Consider the following 6,818-nt stretch of genomic DNA (forward strand, 5'->3'; position numbering starts at 1 on the left):
GTCATCCCTTTAGTTTTCCTTGTATCAGTATATTGTTATGTTACATATCTTTTTTTTGTGGGAATACTGAAGCTAGTTACATGATTATCTGTCATAATTACAAATAAAATTAAATTTTTATGTTTGGGGTGTTTTCTGTTGTCAGTCTTATTATTGGGGTACTTTCTGAATTATTTTTAGAGTTCAACCATGTGGAAGGAAAATGCATTTGGTAAATATATATACAACATGACAGAATATGTTGCTTGTTCTTGTGTTGGATTTATTATTAATTATGTTTTTTTTCATGGTGTTAAAATATATTCTAGTTTGCATTTTACTGCTTCACATCAACATATATATCTATATATATATTGACTTAAATTTTCTTGCAGCATCATTCTATCAGAAGACTGAAGCAAGGCAATCCCACTTATAACACTAACCCACTTATGCAGTCTAAATTACCAGAAGACAGGGAATCATGGTGTTGGAAAGGAGATAGAAAAAAATTAAAAAATAGCATTTATAAATAGTGTGGTTGAGATGACTCCTTTTCTATCTTTGACTACAACTTTTTTTTTGTTTTCTATTTTTTTTCCTTTCCTATAGATTCATCATTTGGAAATTCATGAGGTTGAGAGGATATTAACTATTGTCTGAATGAGAAGTCTGAGAAAACAAAAAGTGGACACAAACAAATGAAGCTCTTGCTAATATGGGTTCTTAGGTGGCAGCAAGCTGATATGACTATCATTGTTTTTCCAGAAAAAATTGATATTCATTCTATCCATTTTAGTCATAACATAAGTTACTTTAGCAATCATATATTTCCTATAGGTCCTCCCACCTCCAAACGTGATAGGTGCTCTTCATATAGGTCATGGTCTTACTGTTGCTATACAGGTGACTTTTATATTATGTTTTCCTTGTTACTTTCTATCTCGTGTTACTGTGTCTGTATCTGCCCTTTTATTTCTTTGTTTTATTTGGCATTTATATGGCTTGTTGTGCAATCTTAGGATACAATTATTCGTTGGCGGAGAATGTCTGGCTATAATGTCCTATGGGTGATAGGAATGGACCTTGCTGGTATAGCAATCCAGGTAGTAGTTCTTTTCATAATGCTCATGAACTATATCTAGGCTTGATTTTGTTCCATCTTGTTTACTCTGTAGGGCATGACTTTTTAGTTATGCAACATAAAAAATGATGAGTGAGGTGTCAATGCATCAATGCAATTGAGAGCAGAGTGCACATGTTTTTAGTTAAAATAGTAGGGCTTTGCAAGTTGTGTCTGTCAACTTTTAAGTTTGAGCAAAACCACCATTGGGTTCATTCTCAAGCTGTATGTAGTATGCTGAAACTGATTTTGATGACCACAATATCTTTTAGTAGTGTTGCTATTTGCCTGATCAGATCTTAAATTCTTTCTTATTTGCTATCATTTTCTATTATATTGGCTTCTGTGACAGTGATTTATAACCAAAGTTAGCTCCAAGGAGCAGCCTGGTATGCTTCTTTTTTTTTGTGTTTTTGTTTTCATTCCTTTTGAAGAGGATTGTGGCCAGCCTTCAAAAGTTCAGTGACTAGAAGTTTTAATTTGGACACTTCAGGTTGCATGGTGTCTGCAACGAGAATCCATTGGCATCTTGGATTGGAAGACTTGGTCTACCAATTTATCGAACTTCTGGTGACAATTCTGTCTTGTATGATCATGACTTGGAGAGGTAATGGTTAACTGAATAACTAACAGATATCACAGATCATGGAGACTATAATCTTATGGAGACAAATTTACTTCTATTTTTCAGCTATGCACTCTTTGATGGTGATGGACATCAAGTGCCTCAAGATCTAGTGGAAAAAGTTGGTAAGGTGTTTGAATCCATTCTGGAAGAGGCAAGTTCTTTATTAACCTTATATCTGCAGTGCTGATAACTTGGAAATATTTCTCTTGTGAAATGACTGTTCAAGGTTTACAGGCTAACAAACTCAGGTATGAAACAAATGAAGACATGTCTATAGCACAGGCTATAAGCTAGTCATGGAGAGGCATTCAATATGATGCATTATTAATGAATTAAGTCTACTTTATGAGATTTCAGATTTTTTTATTATTCATAGGCATTTAGTTTAGATCAAGTGACATTTCTTTATCTTCTTCTTACAGGTGGAGTTTGAAGGATTAGAAGAATTAAGAAGCAAGGATGAAGAAGATGAAGGATTAGGAGAATTAAGAAGCAAGGATGAAGAAGATGAAGGCATTTAGTTTATCTTCTTTCTTTATCTACTTGGTCCACTTCGATCCAAGTACGATGCAAACACGGCAAGGATGAAGAAGATGAAGTATTAGGAGAATTAAGAAGCAGTGTTTTGTTACTCTTCTAGTGTTGTACATGGTAAAAGTAGTTCAAATGATCCAACTCTTCAAAACTGGATATCAAGATTAGGATGTTGTGTTACTCTTCTAGGATTAGGATGTCGTGTTGTTCTACCTTTGTTTTAATAGTGTCGTTGTCATTTTGTTGGCTGTTTTTGAAATTTCTTCGGAATGTTGTAAATATTATTTTTGAATGTTAGAAAATTATATGTTAAATTTTATTTACAAATTTAGTATTTTGAATGATTTATAATACTAGAAAATTGTATAATAAATTTTAATTTTTTTTATTTTTTATCAAAAAAAGACAACGGTTTTTCACTGTTGTCGTAAATAGTTTAAAACTGTTGTTGAAGACCCTGTTATTAAAGGTAGACGCTCAAAGACAACGGTGAAAAACTGTTGTCTTTGAAGGAAAAGACAACAGTTTTTCACCGTTGTAAAAACTGATGTCTTTGTCTTCAAAGACAATGGTTAAAAACTGTTATCTTTGAGTACCCCCTTTAACAACACAGCCTTTAACAACAGTCCGAAAGGGGCTACGACAACGGTGAAAAACCGTTGTTGTAAGGCTTTTTTCTTGTAGTGCAAGGACACGCCGTGGAGTAGGAGCAAGCAATCTCCGAACCACGTAAAAGAATCGTGTTAGCGTTTGTGTTCTTACTCATTGCTTTCTTGTTTTAGTTTCATTTCCGCTTGCGCAAACTAACCGTGTAGAGAAGAAATCGAAGTTGGGGGTGACCTAGCTATCCAACCCCCCTTCTAGCCGGACACCGATCCCCTACAGAAATTGCTTAAGTTTCATGAGATTCCTTTAGAGTCAGAAGATCAAGCCGAACCAGAGTTCGAATCTGAGTACAAATCTCCAGAGTCAGCCTCCGAACCAGACTTAGAAGAATCATATCAGACCGATTTCCTAGCACTGATGGCTAGAGAAGAGATAGCTGAATCTAAGTATGAATTTGAGACGGCAAAAGTCAAGGGGGAGGATCATGTCATGGATCTAAAAGGTAAAATTATAAATTCAAATTGTAAATTTCACATAATCTGTTTTAAGTGTAGGGAGAGAGGGCACTATAGAAACGAGTGCCCTACTCGTAAGATTTGGGTGACACAATCAGAGGAGAAGGAGAAAACGATCAGGGAAGGGAAGAAGCACATTGAATGCTCCAAGTGTAAATGAATGGGTCACTGCAAAAGATAATGCCCAAAAAGAAGACCCAAGAATTCAGGGGGAGAAATCAAGGTTAGTAAATTTACATTTCATGAAAATCCAATTTTTGCAACATATGCATGTGCTCTAACTAATCCTACTTGCTCTAGTATAGATTTCTCTTCAAAATTAGATATGCATGCAAATAATGTAATGAATAATGTTAATTCAAATCTAAATAAGAATAACTCAAAAATATTTAATAAACATAAGAAATTAACTTTTAGAAAATTAGAAATATAAAATAATATTTTAAAAGAAAAAATTGATAAACTAGAAAAGATTGTTAATAGTTTAACCAAATCACAAAATCTAGACTTGGATTACAAGTCGAAGGTAAAACTTAAACTCTACAAAGCAAGCTATAATCAAGTTCCTTTAATTATGAAACCATTCAATAAATTAATCGGTAAACCTAAAACTTAACCTAAAAGTTAACTTAAAATTGTAACTTGTTAACTAATAAACGCTTGACTTGTTTGATCTATGCATATAAGTAATTAATTGATAAATGTTAATCATGATTATTAATGGTATAATTTAGAAGGGTTAGATAAGGACCTAGACGTGATTTACACTTGACAGTTAGACCTAGGGGTTATTGTAAGAAAATTAAATATTCAATTTCTTTGAGAGACTTTGTCTAGAAGTTGTGGATGATCTCATACCTAGAAAGGCCTAGTGCCTCGCTACAGCCTGAAAGTCCATCTTTGAATTGTATATTTAATTAACTTATTTAAAACCTGAGTCTAACTCAAATGTAAATTAATCCTTGGATAGAATTTAAATTGAAGATTAAAGTTAACCATCTCACAAAATTATTAAGGCTCCTTGATTGATAATTTAGAAAAAGGTGAGATGGGCCTAGGATTAAAATAGTGAATCAATTCAATCAAGTAAACTTAATTAATTTCAAAATATTAATTTTAATTTTAATTTCAATATTATACTTAATTTTAAAGTCATAATTAATTTTAAAATCTTAATCATAGTAAAGGTTCAAAAATCTTAATTATTATAATTACATTTTCAAATCATTAATTCTTAGACTTTCAAAAAACTTAATTAATTTTCATGATAACTAATTTTCAACTCATACTTAAGATTATCATTTCAAACTTAATTTTTAATATATTTTCAAAATCTTCAAAATTTTAAGTGTTTACTCAGTTGAAACACAAACTAATTGAAAATTTAAACTTATATTTTAAATCCCAATATTTTTCTTAAACATTGATAAAATTAAAATAAAGTCAACTCTATCTCACACTCACTCATAAGTTGAACATGCTTAATAACCTAGAATGGGTGAGATGGAAAATTAGGAAAATATAAAATAACTATTATATTTTTTTTACAAGCTTGGACTCTAGGACCCTAAGGATTTAATTTAGCATTAATTAAGGGGGAGTGCAAAGAAATTTAACACAGTAATTTTTGTTAAAACATTTTTTTTTCAAAGTTAAACTTTTCAAAAAGGTTCAAAATAATTTTTTAAAAAATATTTGATAAAGTATTTTAAGTTTCTTTAGCTAAGTATTTTTACAAGAAAATACTTTTAAAGCCAAGTCTTTTTAACAAAATATTCTTCAAGCTATGTGTTTATCAAAATATTTTTTAAAAAAAAACTGAAGTTTTTAAGCTAAGTAAAGTTTAAAAATATTCTTAAAAGTAAAGTATTTTTAATCTAATTCTTTTTAAGATAAGTACTTAACTAAGCTTTTTATTAACATCCATTTTAAGCTAAGTACTTAACTAGGTTTTGATCAATTTTTTTTGAAACTAAACTTTTATAAAAAAATTTTTAAAACCTCTTTTTAAAACCAAGTTTTTTTTTGAAAGTTTTTCAGAAAACCTAAGTACTTGACAAAGTTTTTTTTGAAAAAGCTAAAGTATTTTCAAAACATTTCAAAATTAGCTAAGTGTTTTTTAAAGCAATTATTTTTAAAAGCTAAGTTCCTATCAACTTATTTTGAAAGTTAAGTACTTGACAAAGTATTTTCAAAGAAATTAGCTAAGTATTTATACAAACAATTTTCAAAACATAAATATTAGCTAAGTTTGTTGTGTTATCTTTCAGGGGAGTTTAAAATAAAATGGACTATTGTTTTCTATCTTTTAAATAACCTTCTCTCTACTTGTTTTTTTTATTTATGTCAAAGGGGGAGAGAAAAGTCAAAGTTAAGCAAAAGTCAAAGTTAAGAAAAAGTTAAGAATTTAGACATAATCTTTTAACTAAGGGAGAGCATAAAGAATTTTTTTTATGAATTAATTTTATACTCATTCATGCTTAAATTCCTTTATTATCTTACTATGTTTTACTTCACTTTAAACCATGTTGCCATAATAAAAAATGGGAAGATTGTTGGTGCAGAAAAAAGTTGACGATCGAACATATGTTTTGATATGTCAAAGGGTTCAAAGTTAAGTTGTCTAGTTTTCTAATGTGTTTGAATGAGATTGTAGAAAAGCCCTAAGTGTACTTAGGCAAATGCCCTAACTACGGTTAGGCAGGTGGAAAATCATAAGGGGTGGTAACCCTAGGGGAAGGAAAGTCCTAACTGTAGTTAGGCAAAGGGAAAACCCTAGGGGGTGATGACCCTATGTCCTAGGGGGTGGTAACCCTAGGCGGAAAGTCTTGGCGAGTCGAGAGCTTCGGGCAAAATCCTAGGGGGCGGTAACCCTAGGTTGAAAAGTCCTGGTGTCGCGAACCAGGTGGAAGTCTGGATGGGTTGTGGAGCGGACATCCAGCAAAAAGTTCTGGAGCCTTGGACGCTGAGCAAAAGTCCAGTTGGTTAGGAGGATCAACTGCAACAGGTATACTCTCCTGAGTGGAGTAGGTGAGGACGTGTTTCCCATTGAGGGAACAGTAGGCATCGGTTCGACTTAAAAGTTTCGGACAGAAATCCAAAGTCAAAATAGGACAGTCCGGAGACTATCAAATACTTCGGTTATCATGTTTATAGTATGCTAACTTTGTTTTACAGGATATGTTATTATTTTGTGGACTAACATATCTTGTAGGACATAAAAAGAACTCAAATCCTTGGATGAACAGTGTTCAGGGTGCCTCCATGGAGCTTGGAGGCGCCTTGGATGCTTTGGCAGAAGTTGCGCAGAAAGCCGGGTTGAAGGCGCCCTCCTGGAGTGCTAAGGCACCTTCGACGGACTTGGAGGCGCCCTCAAGGGCATGAGAGGCAACCTCAAGAGGATAAGCAGCGGGCAAAGTGGAGCTTATCCGCA

The 6,818-nt window shown here is 32.6% G+C and overlaps 1 long non-coding RNA gene across 1 annotated transcript; it reads left to right on the top strand.

Annotated features, from left to right (window-relative positions):
- The first annotated feature begins 1,480 nt into the window (after window positions 1–1,480).
- Window positions 1,481–1,866, top strand: LOC121982844. The gene is made up of 3 exons (XR_006112290.1): window positions 1,481–1,491; window positions 1,596–1,709; window positions 1,794–1,866. It is a non-coding gene; the product is annotated as an uncharacterized LOC121982844 (long non-coding RNA).
- Window positions 1,867–6,818: the final 4,952 nt, after the last annotated feature.

The sequence above is a fragment of the Zingiber officinale genome, chromosome 5A (genome assembly GCF_018446385.1).
Source record: "Zingiber officinale cultivar Zhangliang chromosome 5A, Zo_v1.1, whole genome shotgun sequence".
NCBI classification, from domain to species: domain Eukaryota; kingdom Viridiplantae; phylum Streptophyta; class Magnoliopsida; order Zingiberales; family Zingiberaceae; genus Zingiber; species Zingiber officinale.